General features: G+C 44.2%; 1 protein-coding gene across 4 annotated transcripts in view; it reads left to right on the top strand.

The window, feature by feature from the left end:
• The first annotated feature begins 461 nt into the window (after nucleotides 1-461).
• The window catches only part of THRB (thyroid hormone receptor beta), a 161,284-nt gene continuing 138,890 nt past the window's right edge, over nucleotides 462-22,855 (top strand). The window contains exons 1-2 of one of the 4 annotated variants that reach the window (XM_065753479.1): nucleotides 462-507; nucleotides 3,471-3,591. The gene's annotated coding sequence lies outside the window, so the exon portion shown is untranslated. Of the gene's footprint in view, nucleotides 508-3,220; nucleotides 3,592-10,990; nucleotides 11,077-22,855 lie in introns of those variants that run through there. The other 3 variants (XM_065753478.1, XM_065753480.1, XM_065753477.1) reach the window with 3 other exon arrangements.

Genomic DNA, 22,855 nt, shown 5'->3' on the forward strand with positions numbered 1-22,855 from the left:
CGCAGGCAGCGCGGTGACAGCTCAGCCCTGTTTTCCGCTTTTCTCTCTCTCCTTTTCTCGTTGTACGTCAAGCATACAGGTGAGGAGGTTGCGAACAGAAAGAAGCCGAATTCCCAAAGCCGGTTAAAACCCACGAGCCCGACGTGCGCGTATTTCGGCTGCGGCGCAGCTCAGCCGGTGAGCGGCGGGGCGAAGGGAGGCAGCCGAGGGACCGCGCGCTGCTCTTACGCAACCGCCGTGCCCCGCGGTGCCGCTCCGGCGCCTCTCTCGCGGCCGCAGCTCTTCCGCGGTGCCGCCGCCGCTCGGGGCTCCTCCGGCCGAGATTCCCCCGGCGCGCATCTCCCCGCGGGGCGGCGGGCCGCGCTGCCATGACAGCCACCGGGCTCCCGGCCCCGCCCGGCCGCCGCGCCGCCTCCCGCGGGGTCAGCCGGGGACAGCGCCCGCCTCCCGCCGCAGGAAGCGCCGCAGCCGCCCCGGCGCCTCCCGCTCGGCGCTCGCCGGTGGCAGGTGAGACTGCCCGCGCACTGCCGCGCGGGGCGGAGGGGCCGGGAGGGGACCGCGGCCGAGCGCTGCCGGGAGACGGAGGGAGACGGGGCGGGGTGGGGTGGGGGGGGGGAGGTCGCGGCGTCACCCTCCTGCCGTCAGGTCGCGTTGTGCTCCCCGTCCGCCCCCGAGATGGATGTCGGACGGCCCGAGGAGGTGCGCGGGGCTTCTGCCCGCTCCGACGCAGTGCTGCGCGGGAGCGCTCTGCCGTTCTGCCCTCGTGCTCGTGGGGACGCTGCGCTGGCGGCCCGGGGTCGGGTCACGCTGCGGGTGCGCGATCACTCTGTCACCAGCGGCACGCGGGGACGCAAGTTGTGAGAGGCTTCTTGCGCGTGCCCTGACGCTGGCTGGTCCCGGTGCGTGCGGCTGGAAAGGCGGATTGACGGGTGATTCGCGACAGAGCACCTTGTATTAGCGACGCGCGCTTGTCAGCGTGTGCCTCGGGGCACGGGGGGATGGGGGAACGCGGCAGCATGGAGGAACCCAGGGCAACAGGTGGCTGCTGGCCTTGTGCCTTCCTCCCGCAGGGCAGGGCCTCTTCTCGGTGGAACCGCAGCAAAATGCTGCTGCCTGCAGGAAGGGCAGTGCCAGCCCTGCTTACAGGGATGCAGTAGGGAGCCCGGAGATCTGATAGAAGTAAATAGATTTCAAGCCGGCAGTGTGTCCAGGTGGCCAAGGCCAGTGGCAGCCTGGCTTGTATCAGAATTAATGCAGTCAGCAGGAGCAGGGAGACAACCGTCCTTCTTTACTTGGCACTGATGAGGCTGCGCTTGAAGTACTGCATTCAGTTTTGATCCCTTCACTACAAGACGTGAGCTTGAACCTCAGCCCTACAACCTGGAGGGTGGTTGCTCTCATGAGGAAATTGTGCCTTTTTGGGATGTGAATGCCACCCGGGGTGCTTGGCTGACTGCTGCCATTGCACGAGGAAGGTGTGCTCAGCTGGTGGCATGCTGGGCAGGGAGAGGCAGGAAGGTCCCAAGAGGAAGGGAGCACTTCCATACAGCAGAGATCTCATTGCCCTAGAAACAAAGCGTGCCTGAAAGGAAAGACTGTGTGAGGTCTGTGACACTGAATGAGTAACAAAAGGAAGCAGAAAGATGCTGTCAGTAAAAAAAAATAAATAGGTAAAATGTTAGTGGGATATAGAGGAGTGAGGTCCAAAAAGAGCAAGACTTGGTTAGGAATTCAAGGCAGAATAGAATGTGCAGAAGTATGAGATCTTGGTCTCATTGTATCAATAAAGATAAGATGAAAATACACAGCTTCTAATGTTAACTTAAACTGAGCAGTTGACAAAAAGCTTGAGCAGGACAAAGAAAGCGGCATTGTTAGTTAAAAAAAAAAAAGGCTGGGGAAACGTATCAGGAAATGAAAAAAGACTTGTCTCAGGTATAAAAGAAAAATCTCTTTAAAATGAGGCCTACTGGAAAGAAAGGATGGGAACCTGCGACATTGCTTTGAGTTTATGGAGGAAACTGAAATGTAGAACTTCAGAGAAAAAGGGGTTGGTTAAAAAAAAAAATGACATCCGAAGAAGTGTCTTTGATAGTGATGGAAATATCTTGTTAAAAAGAAGTGCTCCAGGTAAGATGAAAGTATTCATAAGGTTGTATTTGAGTTGGTTGGCTGGCAATAGAAGAGCCAAACAAAACAGAGGCGCGTTCGTATTACTCAGCAAGCTGCTGAGACTAAGGAGAAGAGCGATGATTACTTCCATCCCAGGAATTGTCTAGGTCTGGAGGTGAGCCTCAGAAATGCCCCAGAAGAGACGTTGCTCATAGGAAAGTTGCAGAGAAAAATGGTGAAACGGGAGTGGGAAGCAGAGCATCAGCAGGTGGCTGCACTGCTGAAGGCAGCATAGAGACTGCTGCTGGGAGGGAGGGCTGCAGAGCTCCTGCCCTGCAGAGCTGTGGGCCTCGTGTGTGGTTGCTGTGAAAGGCCCTGAGATCTTCCTCTTTCATTTTCTGGGCAAGTGAAGATTTGCTGGAGAAGCCTAAGAGATTCTCAAATGCACCGAAGGCTGCTTTCCCAGGAAGCTGAAAATGATAAAGGCAGGAAAAACCTGCTGATACAGAAAGGTGTGTTAAAAGAAAAGGAAAACGTGAGGAGAACTTTTGTGGAGAGAACCAAGTGTTGAAGCTCGGAAGTCATGAATATAAGTGGTTAAAGAAAAGGCAGTAAGAAATAAAATGAGAAAAACAAGATGTCTGTAGTAAATTTTCTACACTTTCCAGGTCAACAGAGCAATTCAGCAATGTTTGCTATTAGCCCTGAAAATGACAGCTGTCGATAACAAAAGCTGTTCTTATATCAGGGTACATCCTAAGATGGCCTTACATTTAATTCTGGGCTTGGCTTCCTGAATACACAGCAGTCTGCTTTTACTGAAGTTCCTAACACTAATCCTAATAATTCCTTCCACTACAATTCTTCAACGTGTAGTGCACTTTTCTTTTGAAATGCAAGTGAAAACATCAATTACATGATTTCCAATCAGTTAATCTTCTGTACCCAGCAGTTAGCGTGTCAGCAAAAAGGCTATGAAACCTGAGGATCCTATGAAACCTGAGCTGGAAGAGGGCTGGAAATATATCCTATCTTCCAAACATGTTGTGATTATTATTTCTTTTTATATTAACAAATTAGTACACAAATAACGGGAGGAAGAAAAAGGATCCATGCAAAGCTTTCAGCATATTAACTAACATAGCCAATGCATGGCAGATAATTGCAGTATAATTTAAAAGAGATATTAGGGGCTGTAAAATTGAATGCCTTATGTAAATAAAATTATGAAATTATCTTTCTTTTGTGAACTAACGTGTTGGCTGTGCTGACTAAACGTTCAGAGGTTTGGTCTAGCCATTCCTGGGAAATGACAGAATACAAAGCCAAGTGGTTATTTCAGAGATGTTTTCCTTTAGGTTAATAGAGACGGGCATGAGCGAGAACTCTGACTTTCTTCTGTATGGTGCTGGTGGTTACCTTTGGTCAAGCTCACTGTAAAGTAAAACTTCAGGAAGTTTATCTGTTCTCCTGGCAAAGGTAAGGAGATTTTTAAGAAGTTTCACTGCTGAGTGATAAATGAGTTCTTCCAACGTGAGTGCAGGGAGTGCTGCATTTGATGTGGAGACAAACTGATGAAGTCCGGTCTGTAACCTACCCAGCTGAAGACTGGATGGCAGAGAGAAGTGAAATTGATAAGAAGTTCAGAGGGATCTGTGTTGACGCTGTAATTTAATGGAGTTTGGAGTCAGGAGTAATGTGAGAAGTAACCTTAATTTTGTTAGTACAATAGCAAGTTAATTTAAACAGATTAGTAAAAAAAATGAAAGGGAGCTGTAAATAAGTGAATGAATGATAAACTTTCTAACTCGATAAATAATAAGTGTATTTAAGTGGGGCCGTTGTGGTGTGAAACTGCAGAACGAGAGCAAATCTGGAATGGACAATTCAAAAGTTTTTACTGTGTGGATGCATGTTCTGTCCCCTTCAGTCTGGCTAGGGTCGATGGATTTTGGTTCCTTTACCATGCAGGTCTTTGAATTTTTAATTATCCGTTTTCACAGTAAGGACGCATGACTTACTGTTCTGCGTTATGATAGGAGATGTAGTTAGGATCTGAGATCTGCCCTGTCTTCTGGGATTGAGCTGTATATTTTCATTAGATGTGGAGTCACTCACTGCAGTAAGTCTAGAAATGTGCAGATGCTAAACATAATGCAGAATTTTAATTATTGTTTACAGTCAATTACAATGCTATTTTTGTTTTGTTTGCCTCCCTCTGGCATCTTCAAGTCCTAATTAATTCATAACTGTGGGTGGTGGGATTAGGGCTGGCAGCAGCACACACCTCAAGCAGCCCACCAGAACCTATGGCTGTACTTGCAGTAATCCTGCAGAAGCAAAGATCAAATTCTCAACGTTAGATAAAGGTGGCTTTTGTTGTTGTTGCCAGGATTATTTTTATCATGTTGTCAACGTATGTGTTAATGTACAAACATGCTGGTAGAGTATACAGAACTCATGAAAAGGTGAAGACTTTGTGAACCTGTGAAATTAGTGCACAGAAGATGAGATACATAGAAAAATGTTGAAGGAGAAGCAGTGTTCACTTGACTATGAAGGACCTGGCTGGCACCGTTCCTTATGGTGACACTAACGAAGAAAACCTGTGAGCAAACATGATTGACTGATGTGGTTCAAGGAGTGGCTATTTCTCACATTTCTATGGAGGTGGTACCTCAGGCGGATACAGAGGTTATGAGTGAGGTGGTGGGTTGGTTGTTTTCATTCCTATAATGCTGCAGTTGTATCAGAACACAATAAGGTTTTTTTTGTTGTTGTTGTTTTTTGGCTTTGAAGTGCTCCTGTAATTGGTTTCTAGAGCTTTCTTGATTTGACCTTAATTGGACATTTTGAAAGGTTGCCAAAGTACAGGGCAGGATTTTGCCAGTTTTGTGTCAATGATTAATAAAGCTCGTTTGGAGGATCAATTAGAGTTCTAAAAAGAAGTTTTAGAACTGGAATTGTTATAACGAGTACTATTTTATTAATGGGCATTTTCAGCACTGAGTGATGAAATATGGCACCGTAATGAACAAGAAATGTACATTTCTTTTCAGAGAATCTCCTCCCTTTGGATGATTATTACATTGTACTGAGAATTGTATAGCTGGGATTGAGAAACACATTCTTCATTCCGCTTTGTAATGTTATAGCTGGCAAAATTCAAGACGATGTTTTTAAAAGATTGTTAGACCATCATTAAAAAGTGGTCTTAGCAGGTAGGATTACTTCGAAGGAGTTTGTTTGCTCTTCATGGCACTAGAAGTGTAAGTGCCAGCTTTCTAGAAGTCTTCAGGAAGAGCAAGTAACCACTGTTGTTCAGTCTGAAAGACCAGTGAATGGAAAGAAATGATGTGTTGGAAAGGAGGAAGAGCAGGCAGCTCATGCCATCATCAGTTTCTAACCATCCTCAACTCCTCCCTGAGTTCTCACTTTTATAAAGATAATTAAAAAAAAAAAAAAAAAAACCAAGTGCAAGTTGTTCAGCCTGTTTTGGTGCATTTCTAATTTGTTTGTAGCCCTGGTACACAAGTATAAATTTGACAGAAAGTTTCTTCTGAAGAAATAGGGCTGATTCTACTGGATACCTTACCAAGCAGGAGGTTCCTACATGTTGGAATTAGCTACTTATCTCATCCATTGCTTGTTTGTTCATGTTCTGCTCATTCAGATGTATCCTAAAGAAATGAGATTTCCAGCTGTTACAGTTGCTCCAGTTTGTAAGTTGTTCCAGGAGTTTGTAGCCGTGAGTCTGAGCGCACCAGGTAGGATCTGTAGGTGGTTACATATTCCACTCATTGCACTTGGGTCATACTTAGCTTTTTAATGTTAATGATTTTGAGTTTTGGCTAACCAGGGAAGTATAAGAAGTACATCCTCACATTACATTTATGCTCTTTTCTGCATAGTGAGTTCAGAGTGCAAATGATTCTATCTGCCCTTTTTTTCATGCCTCCTTAATGCCACTGTTCTGACAGCAGTTTTTACCAATAGATAAGTACACAAACTGCTGTGTGGTGACTTGCTGCTCTTATTCTGTAGGTGTAAAACAAGTACTTTTACTGAAGTACTTCCTTCTGCAAAGATTGATGCACATATGATAACACTGTCAACAACTTAAGGTCACTAGAAAAACCAGAGGTCTGACTCAAACAGGACTCCTTGGCAGGTAGTACAGGGAGCTTTCAAGCTGGCCTCCGAAGCAGCTCTTTGGGAATTCCTGGCAGATCAGGTGCTCTAGGAGAAGGAACTGCTGCTTTTTTCAAGTACTATTACCATGAGTATCACTACATGAAGTCCATCATCACACTCAGATGTCAGTTAAACAGAGCTTTCTTTTGCCTGATAGGATGCCCTCACTACTGTCCCGGTCTCATCCTCTGTTCCATTCAGTATGAAAGGACAGCTACACATCTGAACTAACTCAGCCTGTCACTCATCTTCTGTTTTTTTCCATTAATGTTATTACAGCCTCTGTTGTGTACTTTTATGAAATCCAAACTAGGCCCACTGCCATCTTCATGAGATTTGGAGCCACTGATCGTAAAAATTTTCGTCACAGGCGGCAGCAGAATATGACAAGAAATGACCTTGATTATCTCGTTCGAAGATAAGAAGTATGAGTCACCATTTTTGTTTATTCCAGCAGGCCATCTAGCTCAGATGCCTTGGACTGATGCTGACAAATAGAGGATGCTTACCAAAAGACTGGAAGAAATTGGATAAGCATAGAATTTCCTAACTTCTGGCAGTCAGAGGTTATGGGAATTTCCTGAGCCAGAGATTTCATGGGATTGCATCACCATGTTTACTAGCCATTGATAGACTTATCGACCATAAATTGTCTGATCCATTCTGAACTTTCTTGAACCTCCACATCATCCTTTGATGACAGTCCAGACAGTCTTTTTTAGTAAAACAGCATTTGCAATAAAAAGGAGAATATCCACAAATCCCTATTTAGTCTGGAAGCCTGCTTCAGTGTAGGAGGGCTCAGACTGTCTTCTCAAATACTTTGTTATTGCAGTTTAGAAATGTGGATCTCAATTTATTTTTTTTTTTCTGATAACTTAATCTATCTGTTTTTCTTTCTGTTCACTTTTTTTTTCTCTTGCCCTTGTTCATTGGGTTTTGTGCACCGAGCAGTAATGTCCTGTGGAGCCATGTGCATCACCGTTAACTTGGAAAAAATTCTGTGCTCTGTTTTAAATGCAAGATCAAAAATGGATGTTTGTTGAAATATGCAGCGAGATGAACTGCGTGTTGGAGGTTAGATTGTGCCTCTAGGTTTGTTTCTCTCTTGCTTTCCTCTTCATTATTTATTTTTCTTTCCCGCTTGCCTGGATTCTCATACATGCCTCTTCTGTTCTCACATATCCACTGTGGTTCCCCCTCAATTCTGATAATAGAATGGAATTAGATGTCTGTGCAGGAGAAAAAAAGAAACATATTGTATTAGGGTATTTTTAGGTTCCCCAGAAGTCTTGAAACAGACACAGTTTATTACATTGTGTGGTAAGATGGAAAATATTAAACAATGTATAGTGTTAGTGGTTTAGTATCACATTTTTACAGTAAATGGATATTTGTCCCAGACAGAGACTATAGGTTGTTGCCCGAATGCCTTCAGTTGGCACTGAAAGATTTTGAAGCCTTTCATGGCATTTAGAAGAGATTAGCTTCAGCTATCGTTAATAATAGACTAAAGTTACTCTGCAGTTACTGTATTTGCATCCTGCCTGGTAGTTTCGAGGTATGGAAGAACACTGGCCATTTATGGTTTCATGAGGGACACACACAGGATGCTTTCTGCTCTGCTGAGCCACAGCTGGTAGTCCAAAGAATGAAAAAACACGTGTGCTTCCCTGATTTCCACATTTACCATAAGGTTTTTTTAATGAAACATTTTGGATTCTTCTTCTTCTTTTTTTTTTTTTGCCAGAAGGAGAAGTTCATATTTAATCCCAAGATTCCACAGCAATCTTAAATTACTGGCCCTTCAGCTATCCTTTGAGGACTCTCCTTGTCCTCAGCCTCCCTTTTCTTGTGCACTGTGGTACACGCTCTTTCAGAGGCTTGTGGAAATAAGAAACTTGTGAAGTTGCAAACAGCAGGAACAACTGCACGTTTTGTAAGACCCTCCCTGAGCAGGTGGTTAGGGGCTCCTCTGCCCACCAGCTGATGCGTGCTAGGTGGGATTCGGCTGCTTCCTTAGCTCGACTTTTATTGGTCTGTGCTTGCTGCCTGCTGTGTATAAACTTATGAGAGTCTCTTCTTCCCCCCAAAACTTCAAAACAAAACACATGAAGTTTGTGATATTCCTGAGAAAGACAAACTCATCTGTATATGAACAGATTTGTAAATTCAAATACCCATAGGGTAAAACAAGCAAAATAACCAGCAAGGAGGAAATGTGTCCGTTACCACTGGGAAGATCAGCTGGACTGAAGTTCTCCCCTACCCACCCACCCCAATGTGTTGGGATGTTGTTGGCTGGAAGCCAGGCGAAAAAGTACTTATGAGGAAAAGTAAATTGAGAACAACAACAACAAAGCTTAAATCTACCAACACGTCAACTTCTCTCTTTTTGTTAAAGTGAAAAAATACTGAGCTTTATGCCTTGAAAGATATATGGATTCTCTTCTAGTTCACCTCAGAGCTGGATTATGTTAGATATGCTCTGGCTCCTGGTAATGTAAAGAGATTAGTTTTAGTTTGCTGTTAAATTGAAGGAAATTCGTGGCTCTTGTGTTTGTGAACAAACCATGATACATGGTCACCTGATGCAGTGGGAGCTTTTGTCTGCAGATGACCTCAAATCTGTTATGAGGGAGGAGGATAATGTTGTCACTACTTTCTTGGCTACATGAGCCACATGGTTCTGCCTCCCTCTTTAGTGCTCACTGCAGGCCAGTGTGGGTACTGGAGGGCTTCAGAGGCTCCTTGATGTGTGCTGCAGCTATGTTACATGCTCAACACGGATTCTCTGCCTAAGAAAAGCATCTGTGTGGATATGCAGAATGTGTGAATGTGTGGCTGGTGCAGCTTGCCCATCTGAAGAGACACCCTGGTAGCAAGAGGGCAAGCTGAGGTTCTTAAAGGGCGTTTGTAGTCAGGTGGTGGGACACCGGGAAGGGACAGTGGAGCAAATGGTGTTGGGTGCAGCATCAGAGTTCAATGTTGTAGACTCAGGATCATGAAGTCTGGAAGAGACCATTAAGATCCGCTAGTCCAACTGACAAACCATCACCACCATGCACACTGAGCCACATCCCTGTGCTTCTCCAACACCTCCACCACCTCAGTGGTGGACACATTCCTCATCTTGAATGTGAAGCCGGTGGCTGGAGGGCACTCTGGGACACTGTGATGTGTCCCTTCCTGATGGTGCCCTGTCTCTGGTGGGGAGTGGCACAAGGACCCCTGGCAGTGTTGAGCTACTGGGTGTCTGCACGTACCTGTGCTTTAGTTGGTGGATGGAGGTGTGGAGCTGGTTCCGTGTGCCAGGTTTGATGACACATTTGAAGCTGATACTCTCACCGTCACATGACCCCATGTCCCCACATTTCAGTCATTTCAGAACCGTGCATCACCACCCCGCTGGCTCGTCGGGTGCCCTGTGTTTAGCAGCAGATATTTATGACATGCTGGGGGAAGAATGAAGTTTAACTCATGTCCTTAACTAACCCTCAAGTGAGGGATTAACTGCCTACTGCATTCTTCTACTAAGTATTAATCACTTAACATTATTTCCATTTTTTAGAAGTCTTTTGATTGCGCAGTACAGCAGTGCACACAGTTTGGCTTGAGGTTGGGGCATGTGAGGGCCTTTGAGGCCATGGTTGCTGCTGGCCAGCATGGCCCCACTGTGCCTCTTGGGGCAACAGAAGCCATGTACTGAAGGGACACAGCTCAGCATCCTCTCACCCTTCCCTCGTAGACCTGTCCTCCTGGCTGCAGCAGAGTTAAAAAATAATTACCAGTTTTTCAAAGGATCACCCACATACACATGGTATGAGAGTTCTTTGTTGGTTTCATTTTATTTGTACATGACTCACTCTTGGCAAAATGAGAGAGCCTCATGAGCCTGTAAAAATTCTGTTTGGATTAAACGATTTGCATTAAATGATTTATAACTGCAAGGATGGTTTAATATTCCTGCAATTCCTGGAGGAAAAACGATCCGATCGTACTCTTTCAGGTAGCTGCTGCCTTCGCGCCTGTGCCTCCAGACGCCATCTTCCTTGCTTGAGCCGACAGCTGTTCGCGAGGCTCGAGGTGATTCTGCTTCCCTTCCTGCCTTGAGTTAGAGCCTGGTGATGGGGATGCGCTGCCATCCATCCCAGCGTGACTGAAGCGCAGCCAGCCCGCGCCCCAGGAACCAGCGAGGAGCCCCTGAGCTCTCTGAGCCTCTAAGCCGTGTAGGCCAGGGCCCGTCACCCGCCGATCGCCCAGCGCTGTGCTCCCCCAAACCAGCGCTGGGGTACGCGGGGATGCCCGCGCCGCTCCCCTGGGCGAGGCGTGCGGGCGCTGCGCTGGCCCTGGTGCGGGCACAGCCTCGGTGCCTGCGGGAAAGCCGCCGATCGCGGGGAGCCTTCCTCCGCCCCGTGCCGCGCTGTGGGGACGGCTCCCGGCCGAGCTCCGGGCACCGGATTCCTCCTCCCTCGGCACCGAGACCCCCGCGGCCCCGTGAGCGCCCGGAGGGGCGGTGACCCGGAGCCCGCCCTGCCCGGGGCAGCCCCGGCGCTGCGAGCGGCGGCGTGGCCGGGGCCGCTGTCTGCCGGGCCGCGCTACCCCCCGCCCCGCGCCCGCCTCCCGGCGACCCTCTCTCCGCGGCGCGGAGGGGCCGCGTTGCGTAACGCGCTCCGCACGGCGGCGGCCGGAGGTGAGCGGCGGGCGGGGGGAATCCGGGTCACGTCCGCCGGCAGACGGCGGCGGGGAGCGGCGGAGGCTCCGCGCCCGGTAAGTCGCGTCCCGGCAGCGCTTCCCCGCGCCGTGCCGGCGCCGTGCCGGGCGGCTCGAGGTGCCCGTCCGGCAGCGCCCGTCGGGGCGGCGGGCGGGGTCGGGGTCGGGGCCGGCGCGGTGCGCTGCTCCCGCGCGGGGGTTGGCGGCGGTGGCGGCGCGCTTCGTTCCCGAAGTTTATCTGCCCAAGTTGCGTTTGACTTTGTAACGCGACAGCAGCGGCCCGCGCAGCGGAGAGCCCCGCGTTAATTGTTAACCGCGGGCTGCGGTGGGCGCGCGGAGCGGGCGGAGGAGCGGCACCTGCGCTGCGGAGCGCTGCCCGGCTCGGCTCGGCTCGGCTCGGCTCGGCTCGGCTCGGCTCAGCCGCAGAGCTCGTACATCCGAGCGGAGCCGTCTGGCAGCCGTGGCCGGGCGCTGGGCTCGTGGCTGCGGGCTGGACTGTCAGAAATACGCGTCCGCATGATCGATAGGCTGCATCTTTGAGATTAGTTTTCCCTGTACGTTTCGGTGTGGAGGCAAGTTGCTCGATTCTCTAGTTCCTGTTTTCCCAGCCCGGCTTCTGAATAAACAGACATTTGAGAGGAAAAAGCAGAGCAAACGGCCTGCTCTTTATAAGAGATTTCCACAGCAAAGAGGTCATTTTCAGGAGACTTTAGTATGGTCAGTGTGGTCCTGTTAGCACTGCCATACAGCGTGTGCCGTGAGCTCCCTCCCTTACTGCATGGCGTATATATCATAGATAGATGAATGTATAGGCACTTCCAGAGCGCCCTGACGCTGGAAAGGAGCTGCACGAAGTCACTGGAGAGTGCAACCCTTCGTTTTCTCCCAGAACAGCTGTTAAGGGACGACGACAAACGTTCTGTGAAACTGGATATGCCTGCTTCCTTCCTCCCCGGGCTTTTTTTCCCTCGCATCACCGTTCCTATTAGTGCCGGACCCTTCAGCCAGGCGCAGCTTTCTGTCGGTCGATGACCTTTGGGTGAGGTTGTGCACTTCGTTGTTGTGTGCTACTAATGATAAAACGACCTGGTCCTAATGGACCCATTGTGAAACTGAGCTCTCCACCACACAATGGTCCCAGCAGAATGTAAGTGTTTGATGGCTCTGTTTTGGAAGAGTCACATCAGCTTCTAATGGGGAGCTGAGACAGCTCCAACATCTGCTAGAGCCAATGGAGAACCCTTAGTGATTTCAGTGTGCTTGGATCCAGTCAGTATGAGCAGGCACAGCACAGCTACTTTCAACTGTTCATTGCTTTTGGAGTTCTTTGTTTATCAAAGTCATTATGTACAGGCAAAATGATTGTGCTTTCCCCTTTTCCTCTGTGGGAACAGCCTTTCTGTTTGCTGCATAGGGTGATGTTGGTGCTTTGGATCGCTTTGTCATATGATTCAGCATTCATTTTACTATAAGATCATCTCTGTGCACATGAGGACGCTGTATTTCCAAATTCACCCCAAACAGGGGACTTCTAAGCAGGTCTGTTTGCACTGATGATTGCCTGCCCTGAGGGCAGGATTTTTCAGGGTTGTTTCAAAGAGAGACAGGACACTGGAAGACCTGAGATGTCCTTTCTCTGATGTGCATGCTGTACTGCCCCTGTTCAGTATGTTGTTGTTTGCTTCTTTTCTTTCTTTTATTTCTTTAAGGTGAAGGGGAGAGAGTGATAACAGATAGGGTGCTCCTTACAGAGGCTTGCAGAATAACACATACCTGTGGTAGGCATACATCCTTCTTGCTTCCCGGTTGTTGATGAGCAGGATTTTTCCTCTTGGCTATATGTAAAAACCAAGCCACGAGAAAAGCAGGGAGGAGGAGGATTAGTGAACGTAAATCATGGAAGTTGGCAGTTCATTGTCTAGTGTAGCCTGTCTTGAAATTTGATTCTATTTGGAAGGGAGTCGTGATGAAACCTCAACAAAGCCACCTGATTTGAGGCAGGACATCCTCCAGCAAGAATCTCATTTGCTACAGGAAGGGTGAGACCAGGAATTTTGGCTTGCTGGGAATGGAAATTCTGGAGCTCATTATCTCTTCTCCATCATATTCTGGTTTACTGATCTGGGGTTTGCTTATTACTAAAAGTTGAGGAAGGCAAAAAAGGCATGAATATGAAAGAAACTCAGATAAACAGTGTGGGATGAGGGAAGCCAGTAAAAGGAAGGTAGCACAATTTTTATGTATCCTTGTGTCTTGCATTTCCTTCTAGGACTTGGGAAGCCACTAATTCTTCATAGTGAAACTAATCTGCAATTTAATTGGAGAGCTTTGTCACGGCATAGGGCAGAGCTGTAGAGCAGGGCACAGAGTGGCAGTGCAGAGATGCACATTTCATAGAATCATGGAGTCATTAATGTATGAAAGACAGTGAAGATGGTAAAGTCCAGCCATCAGCCTAACAGCACCGTGCCCACTGAACCATGTCCCTGAGTGCCACGTCTACACATTTTTTTAACACCTCCAGGGTGGTGACTCCACCGCCTCTCTGGACTTTCTGAGAAGAAATTTTTCCTGATATTCAGCCTTTCTTCTGCCTTGTTCTTTAGAGTGCTGGGTTTCAAAAATAGGGGAGGGTCTGGCAGGTGGAGGAAGGGAGGAGGTACTGCTAAGAGCTGTCTGCCTTTCTGCCCGTGAGAGGAGAGGTGGAACACACACATGTTGGGCACACGTGCACTGGCTTCTGGAGGGTACAGTCAGGATCTAATTCTGATAGATAAGATCAGTCAGGAAGGATTTCCATAGTATTCACACTGTTCTTCTTTATTCCCTCCTTTACAAATTTTATAAAGAGTCACGTATGCACTCTTAGGTTCTCTCCTGTGTGCCCTCATTCAGAGAGATAAATATTCCTTATTCTATCTGCTTACCTGAGGAAAAGCTTGTGAGACTTTGAGGTAATCTCTGCTGGGAAATGCAGTTTAGGTATGTGAGTTTGGGGGTCTGCCTGAGTTCATTTAATCCATCAAAGAGGTGAGCAGAATAGTCAGCATGGCCATTAGTGTGGTAGTACTGCTTTTGATGCTTTTTTAACTTGTCATTGTGTCGAGTAGAAGTACTCCATCTTCTCTGGGGTGAGTTGGGATTTTACATATTTTACAAGGACAACTAAATAAGCAACACATGTATTACAAGAAGCTTTGTTATGAAAATGAAATGCAGGCTGTAAATAAACTTACTTTCTGTGCAAAGATTAAAGAATGGTATTTCTTCTCTGTCATTTCACCAGCTGTATGTGGTCCGAGAGGACATTTTGAATGAAGTAAATGAATCTTGCATAAGTTGTTTCTCTCGTGTAATTCACAACATGTGAACGACACCATTTCCATTACTCATCACAACTACTTTGCTATAATCATTTTTTTGTGGTAGGAGTACAGTGCAAGTAAAAAGATTGATTGAAAAAGCTCTGTGGCTCTGCTGTTAACCTTTTCAGTTTATGGTCACATTGCCGAGATGCACGTAACAGCCTGCAACTAGGCAGGATGAAACTGTGAGCGTATGGAATGCCTTTTTAAAACTAAAGTATTAAATTTTGTGTCCAATTCTGAATGCTTTTAGTCATAAAAGTATCACTTTCTTCTAATCTATTGCAGCTTATGAGAAACTAGGGGTCCTGTGAAATTTATACCAATAAAATAGTCAAAGAATAAGGGAATAAACTGCAGTTTAAAAAAATTACTATACGACCTCAAGTGTGTTATATATAGAAAATTGTAATAATTTTTACTGATGAACCAAAATGGCAAAGACTCTTATGTTATAATTAGATTATATGCATGAAAGCAGCGTAATCGTTCTAGATTATGGAGTCATTCTGTGTCCTCTGGTGAACCTAACCCAATAAATTAGGGTTCTGTTTCCCATTGGAAGAAATAAAAGGACCGATTGTCAAGCTGTGCAGTAGGAAGGTAGAAAAAAGGGCAAGGAGTTCAGTGTCTTCTCAAGTGAATTTAAAGTCAAAATGCAAGTCTTACTTGTGCTGAATGAGGCGAGAGTGAATGTAGCGCACGTAGAACCAGATTGCTTACATGTATGCATACACAGTGCGTACCTTTTCATCTCAGAGAGAAGATCATTAATCTTCCTCACCTACTAAATATTTTTGCCTATTTTAACAGTGATGTTTGAATGCCTTCTGGATTACTTCATGGGAGTTGGTAGGAGTGAGCTGTAACACGCTGGTATGGCACCATTACCCAACTGTAGGATGTGCTTTGGAACAGCTTTGGTGTAGAAAAATGAAGGTGATCATTGAGGAAAGTTGGAAGTACTTTCCAACTAAATAAGTACTTGAATCACTGGACAATAGCTCAAGAATTCATACCATAGTAGGATGCATATGGAGGAACTGTATTGAAAATACTAACGAGAAAAATGAATTTCTTGGGTAAGAAAAGCTGCTTTCATCACCACTGCAAGACTGCTTCCTTATGTGGCATGTCATGTTTCCTTGCAGTCCCTACAGCTATACAGTGTTCTTGAACTTTGAGCTTTTTTGTCTCTCGTGCAAACCTTCGCATCTTTATTCCATCTTCTTGATCTTGCACCTTGGCCTCCCTTAGTGTAATTGTTAACTCTGCAGCTCCCATCCATGACTTTGCATCGTTTCCCTTAACTCAGTTGTGGCAGCTATTTACCACGTGTTCTAGCCAAGCTATACATCAGTGAGTGTGGAGTACTGCTGCTGGGCTTCCTACCTACAAAAAGAATAAGCACAAATAAATTGAAGATACTCCTTTAGTATTGTTCTATCTTCTGTTCTTACGTGCAGATTAGTCATATCTCATCCATTTCCCTGCCCTCTTACCATTTCTGCAAGGGGAGATCGACCTTGTGTTATATCATACCATCTGTTTTCTAGCTTTATATTAAAATAATTTCATTTCCATTGTTTACTAATTTACTTTTGGCTCTTTTTATTTGTATATTCATTTTTATATGTTAGGCATCTTTTAAAAAATGGGATGAATCTGTGCATCAGGTGCTTCAAGTATAATTAGGATCTGTAGTGTTTCTGTGTAAGACTTAGAGTAACTTTGTTCATGGCTTCAGGAGATGGGACAGTTTGTCTTGAGCCTTCTTTAAGTCAGAAGTTCTTACTTTCCATACTGTGTTTGTTCTCTGAAAAAAAAGATTAGGTGATAGACATCATCTGGTTAGATTAAAAGGACTCTGTACAGAGACATATTTGTGAAAACAAAGAAATACATATACACGTACATTAAAAGAGTACTAGTCTGTATGACATTTGTGACAAATTTCATTTTGAAGCAAAATAACTGCTTTCATTAAATATTAATGTATGATTTTATTTCTACAAATATAGAGAAAATTATTACTGGAACACAGAGTACTTCACATGGAGTGTTGAACTGCACATAATTTATGTTGTACCGTTTGGCTGATGTGACTTGCTGAAGTGATTTGGGTTACTGAAGTGCTGTATGTGACTAGAATAAAGCAGCCTATCTGAGCCAGATGACTTGGATCATCTATTTAACTGCATAAGTTGCTGATTATTAAGGTTATAATGTCAAGCACTGAGGAAAAGAAATACCAGAATTAAGGTTAATTATATAGCCATCATTCTGATATCTTTGAGTACATGCAGGTAAATCAAGGTTTTTGGTTCATGGATAATACTGCTTCATTATTCAGGTTTGTTAGCAGTATGCTGAAATGGTTGTGTTTGAGAAATATAGATCCTATTAACTTTGTTTGAAACTATCAAAATTCTCAACATTAGATGCTGGGGAATGCGGTTGACTGAGTAGAATGTGATGAGCGTGGGATCTGTGACTGCAAATTGTAACATGTAACTGTAATTTGTCACTGATTGGTGTTACTGTTCCAGGAGTCATCTGCTGCCTAGCTCTCTCTGACAGGGCCTTGTTTCCACCAGCAGGCATGAAGTGATGCCCGACTTCTGCTTGCGCTGGCCAGACCATAAGCTTTTATTTTCTCGCCTTTTTGCATAACAGTTATTAGGTTTCTGTTGTTGGTGGCTGTTTTTTGTCCCCAGTCCTGTCACTTCTTGTCACCAGCTCCTGCACTTCGTAGTTGTGCTGTATGTATATGTGACCACTGGCACATGAAATGAGACTTCAGTGAAAATGGTGATTCTCTCGGAAATGTATGAAATGTTCTTTTCACGTTGTCTGCTGCATGAGATGCTGCCTCGATGTAAGCTGTCTTCTCTTCTGCTGAGCTGTGGGAGAACCTGAAGGCCGCTCTGTCAGTCAGCACTGTGCTGGCTCTTTTCTCCTGGGAGGCTCTCATGCCTTCATCCTCTGCCTGGGGAAGATGGATGCTTCCTGCTGCCACTCTCTTGGTAGGGTGCAAGGGATGTGCTTGCAGCTGCTTTGACCATACCTTTCAGTCAGTGGATGGTAGGATTGTGCTTTGGGAGACAGAGAAATCTGTTGCTGTGATGCTTTCAAGAGGCTTTGCATCAAAAAGCTCCTGGGGTTTGCGGTAATGCTTCCTATGCTAGACAGTTAGGTGTGGGTGAGATGCTGTGGCCGGGGACATGGCATTGAGTGCTGCCAGGGTTCTCCATTTATGGTCAAACTTGGGTGTGATCAGTCCTGTTCACCACTATGAAGTCCTTCCTTTACCTTTTTCAAGAGATACAAACAGGGTTTGTATGGCCAGGCCGTGGCAGTACTTCTGTTGGTGAGAAACTTTTGTAGCTCCAAACCAGACAATGTGAAATGGATGAAGCCTTGTGTCTGAGCCACACTTCTGGCCTGACAAGAGTGGGGAGACAAGCAGGCTTTCTCCAGTCTGCCCCAGGCTATAACTCTTTCCTTCTGGCCATTTACGTTTCATGCAGGGCCTCATAGGGCAAGTGTGTGGCTGGGTAGCTGTCAAGGCGTTGGCCTTCTGCAAATGGCAGCAGCCTCTGCTATGGCAGGCCCCAGCCACACTCTTTTTTGCAGCCAGGGCCATACCTTAGGCCATCCTTGTAGCACCTGTTACATAGCATGGTAGTAAATATGTGGAGAAACATGTATAACAAATAGCATACTTAATTCTGTTTGCTGATGTCTTCAGGTCTTCTGAAATGCCTGGTAGCTATTAAATTTGAGAAACTGAATGAAATGGGTGCTTGTTTTTTCAAATACTGGAGTAGTTTCTGTAGAACACAAACTTTGGCAAAACCTGTCTCCATCGTTTTCCCTTCCTGACCAGATGTTCTCAGGAACAAGAGGCAGTTAGTTCTTGACATGAGGTCTTTGCTTGCCCAGTTACAAGTTCTGCTTCAAGGAAAAGGAGAACTGGAGTGGTTGAAAGAGTCTAAAGTTCTTCACATACATAAAAATAAAGCCAAAACCAAACAGAACAGAATTTCAGCTGTTTCATTAGGCTACTTATCCAGAAATGCCAAAATCACTTTGACTGGCACAGGTAGCTCCTACAGGTTGTGCTATCACCATCCTTGAGTTACTAAAAATCCAACTGGAATTAGTCCTGAGCATGAGGTAAATGAGAAAGGTGCTTAACTCGATGGTCTCCAGCGGTACCTTCCAGTTACAGCCATTCCATGCCTGAAACTTGCTGAGAATTTTGTCCTGAGGTGGACAGTTTGATATGAGGAAGTTCAGTTTACATAGTTAGAGATGAGTGAAGTAATAAATAATTTTAAATAGATCAGCGTTACAGGTCTGCCTGGTAGTTGGTCTACCAGACTTCCCCATAATAAATTCAAGGTGTCAATAAAAAGCTAATTAATATATACCAAAATAACAGGGAGCCTATCTTACCAATTCTGTTGATACGAACAGCTTGAGCTGCTGTATAATTGTAAAAAGTGCCCTACACATGTTTTCCATGTGCATGCTGAATTTGTCAGCTTATTCAGAACTTAGGACCAGAATATTCTTGCCTTTGCGTGTGTGGGGCCAGTGCTCGAGATGAATGCCTTTGATCCCACATAAAGAGTCATATTGGCATAATAAGTAGCCAGAACTTGACTGAGCTTGGGAATAGTTTTCTGATCATGCTTTGTTCACAGGAACCTAAGTGTAAAAAGCCAGATTTACACGAGCAAACTACTCTGTGGACCCTTGCCCTCCACGCTCGCTTGAACTTTCCTGTCCAGATTGGATTCCACAGCTTTTCCAGAGGATTTTTTTTTCTTGGATTAAATGTCTCTCTCCAGTGAGAAATCCAAATTCTGAAAGCAAGAAAAGTGGTGGAATTGCACCTGCAGAACCTGAAATCAAGTAGACAATCTTCCCTCTTCTATTACCACACCTTTTAGTGAGGCAGCCCTGTGGGGACCATGTGGAAGCTGGCAGGCAGCCAAGGCATTTTATTAAACATCTCCTTACCTTTGCTTATAGCTTGAGATCATCTACAAGCAGCAGCTGAAAGTTCATGCCCATAATATCAGTTTTTATTAGTTTTACCTGCATTTTGTAGCGATTTTTATAGCAGAGTTTTTTTTTCTAGAAGCTTTCTATGCCTAAATATTTCTTACATATTTTATTTCCTCAGCCCACAGAGTCTAAAAGGAAGACTTGTCATCAGTTCACCTTGGAGATGGAAGGCAAAGGGGAAATGAATTGTTGCTTGCTCTCTGGGCAAGCATAATGTGCAGGAAGATGTAAGGCTTGGGCTCTTCATGATGTTCAGCTCCATGCCAAGTTATAACTTGAATTCAGTCTCTTCAAAATGTGTTTTTGTAGACAGAGGTGTAGTCCGTGTTGATCACTGTAGCTCTGCAGTTGAATTAATGAATTGTTAGTACAAGAAAGGTATGTAAAGAAAGACCTTTGCCACTCACGTAAGTGCAGACTTACAAGATCAAATCTACAGTCTGATTTTTTTATGTAAATGTTTTGTTGCTAAAGATTTCCTGGTATGTCATGCCTAATCTTGCCAATAATTCCTTAGGTCTTGCTTCTTTAAATACCTTTGGATAAGTTGAGCATCCCATCGTTTTGCAAAGATCTCTTGAAATCCATGAATGCCATTTGTGTACACAGGTAGCTGGAAGTAGCAAATGCACCATAATCCCTATGTTTCCCTAAGCCAGACCATTTTTAAGAGATGAGAGTGATGTAGTAATACTGTTTGCTTGTAATTTAATCTAATCTAAAAGAGCGTGAAACAGTTTGCAAATAAGGTTTTTGAAAACCTCAGTATCATTTTTTTTTCTTCTTTTTAAGAAAAAGTATTTAAATTCAGAGCAGTATGTAAGAATTGGAGAGATCAAGCTTGTCAGACATTGCAAGGCTTTGGATAGAGTAGGTCTGAAATTTTCCTATTGCTCAGTGGAGGTTAAAAGCTGTAATCTCTCCTAGGAGAACCAAATTTCACAACACTTGGGTGATGGTGTAAGAGGAAGAAGGGTGTGAGCAAAACTTTAGGGCGATGTATGAGTAATTGAAGACCTCACCTGTTTTCCCATCTGGAGAGAATGGCTAAGTGGGAAACGCAGACAGGCAGATCAGAAGTTATAGTTTAAATGCTTGCTTTTACAGAGCTGAGTTTTTACGAGAGCTTATCACTTATTGAGGATCATCTTTGGAGCTTCATGTTTGTTGTCTGCTTTTTTAAATTTTGGATCAAGTCAGAAAAAAATGATCTTTGGTGCTTTGCTTGTTGTATGCAACTTCAGAATGGTAAATGGAAGCTATAAGGATGTATCCAGCAGATTTCAGCAGCAGACTGGGATATTTTACTGTTAATTCTCCTAAGATACATTCTTCAATAATGTTCCTAATAGTGAGTTAATTAACTGCTAATGTTGTCAGTAGGATGAAATTTGTATCTAATTTCACAGTGAAAAAATCGCAGTGAGCATCAAAGACAGGTCACCACCTCAAATACTGCCCAAAAGTGACAAATTGGGAAAAATAACTAGTGATCTCAACAATGATTCTGCTTTACGTTTCATCTTTAAATAAATTCACAAATTCCTGCAACGTTTGGAATTGGGTTGGGACCCAAAACTGAAGTCAGTGTAGGGTAGGGCTGAGATTGGTTTCAGCAGTTCCTGTAGCCTGAGAAATGAGAGAGGTGAAAATAAAAGTAGGTGATAGGGCTGAGTGGAAGCTTGATGTTTTTCAGACTTCAACAGTTTTGTAAGGGAAATGGTCTTCTACAGTGTGATTTAAGATGGAAATCATTTTATCTACAGTACTAAATTTGGAATCGTTATACCCTGCCATCTGCATCTGTGTATATGTTAAGCCTAATATCTTGATTTGGGGATTAAATTTATACTGAGCTCTTTTTGTTTTTTGTTAGAGTTTTGCTATATCATTTGTGGGGTTTTTTTGCTGCTGTAATATAGAATCTCATTAGTGAATTGTGTTGTGTTTGTTTTTCACTGCTATATTTGTGAAAAACTTGGTGAAAGATTGTGAAAACTCAGTATAAGAGTCCTTTTTTTTTTTATCAGTTAGCACTCATTGAAAGCAATTTGTGCTTCTCCCTGTTTAATCCAAGCTGGTATCTTCTAATGAGCATAAAGAAATCCAGCAAATGTAACAAATACTTGCAAATCATCATATTATAAGTTCATAAGTTCATAAGTTCATAAGGTTGGAAAGGACCTATAAGATCATCTAGTCCAACCATCCTCCTATCACTATCTCTACCCAACTACTACTAAATTAAGTCCTAATTATGCTATTTTGCACTTTACTTTTTTGTCTTTTGAATGTTTTACAGATCAATAACTGAATTTCTCAGTCAGTGTCTTCTATTTTTGAATTGATACATTTCATTTTCTGTCCAAAATTATTTAGAAGTTCTGAAATGCTGAATTACCTATTGTTAATGAAGAATAATAATATTGCTTTGGTTAGTGTAGGAAATGGGAAGATTATGAATGCACCCTGCCTTTGTTATTTCCATATCAGGTTAGCTGCTTTGAACTGGTTGCATAGACAGTAAAATCTAGTCCTCTGCTTGGGCAGATAGGATAAATCCATCCAAGTATCAAAGTGGAGGAAATAAATAGAATCAGTAAAGCAAAGACTGGCATGGTAATAATACAGAAGGGGAAGAAAAAAAAAGAAGAAAAATGAAGCAATGCACTGTCATGCACAACACTGTCTCTTTGCTGATAAGATTTATGGCTGTGAATAGAGGTCATGATGTCACAATTTATTATTTTTTTCTGACCAGATTAAATAGGAGAGAGCTCAAGGAAGAGCTGGAAAAAGAGGGAATGAAAGGAAAATGACACTGGTAAAGATAAAAAGGTACCAGTGCAACTGTGTTGGCAACACGTCTTAATTGTCTGCAAATATTTGTGAAGAGTAACTGTAAAAAGTGAAAGTGCTTTTTAGTTCTAGTTCTGTGAGCTCTCACTGGAAGGAGTGGAAATAAGACTTTGGTCTCTTGACAGTGCAGTTACCTTGGAAGGGATTGATAGGAAACCTTTACATGTCAGTACTGTAAAGCCAGCAGTTGTATGGTGTGGAGTGAACTGCTTTGATAGGACGAGGGATAGGCAGCTACTGAAGTTTCCTCTGGTGTGATTATTTTGATAGTTGTGATGTGTTTCAGTGTTATGTCTGTTGAACGTGAAACAATGCCTGTGACCTAATTTAAGCAGTGTAACAACACTGAGAAGACAGACTATTTATGTTATGAAAAGAAATGAAGGAAAATAAGAACTGTTTCCTATTTTTAGTGTAGTATTTTCTTAACAAAAAACATTTGCAGTAACACAAAGCAAGAAATCTCATTCTGTTGTATTTGCCTAATGTGATGTGTATAATCTTGTAAGAACTATGCAACATTGTAGATGTTA

Source organism: Cyrtonyx montezumae, unplaced genomic scaffold (genome assembly GCF_038088225.1).
Source record: "Cyrtonyx montezumae isolate F1298 unplaced genomic scaffold, pur_monq_1.0 scaffold_8, whole genome shotgun sequence".
Lineage (NCBI taxonomy): Eukaryota > Metazoa > Chordata > Aves > Galliformes > Odontophoridae > Cyrtonyx > Cyrtonyx montezumae.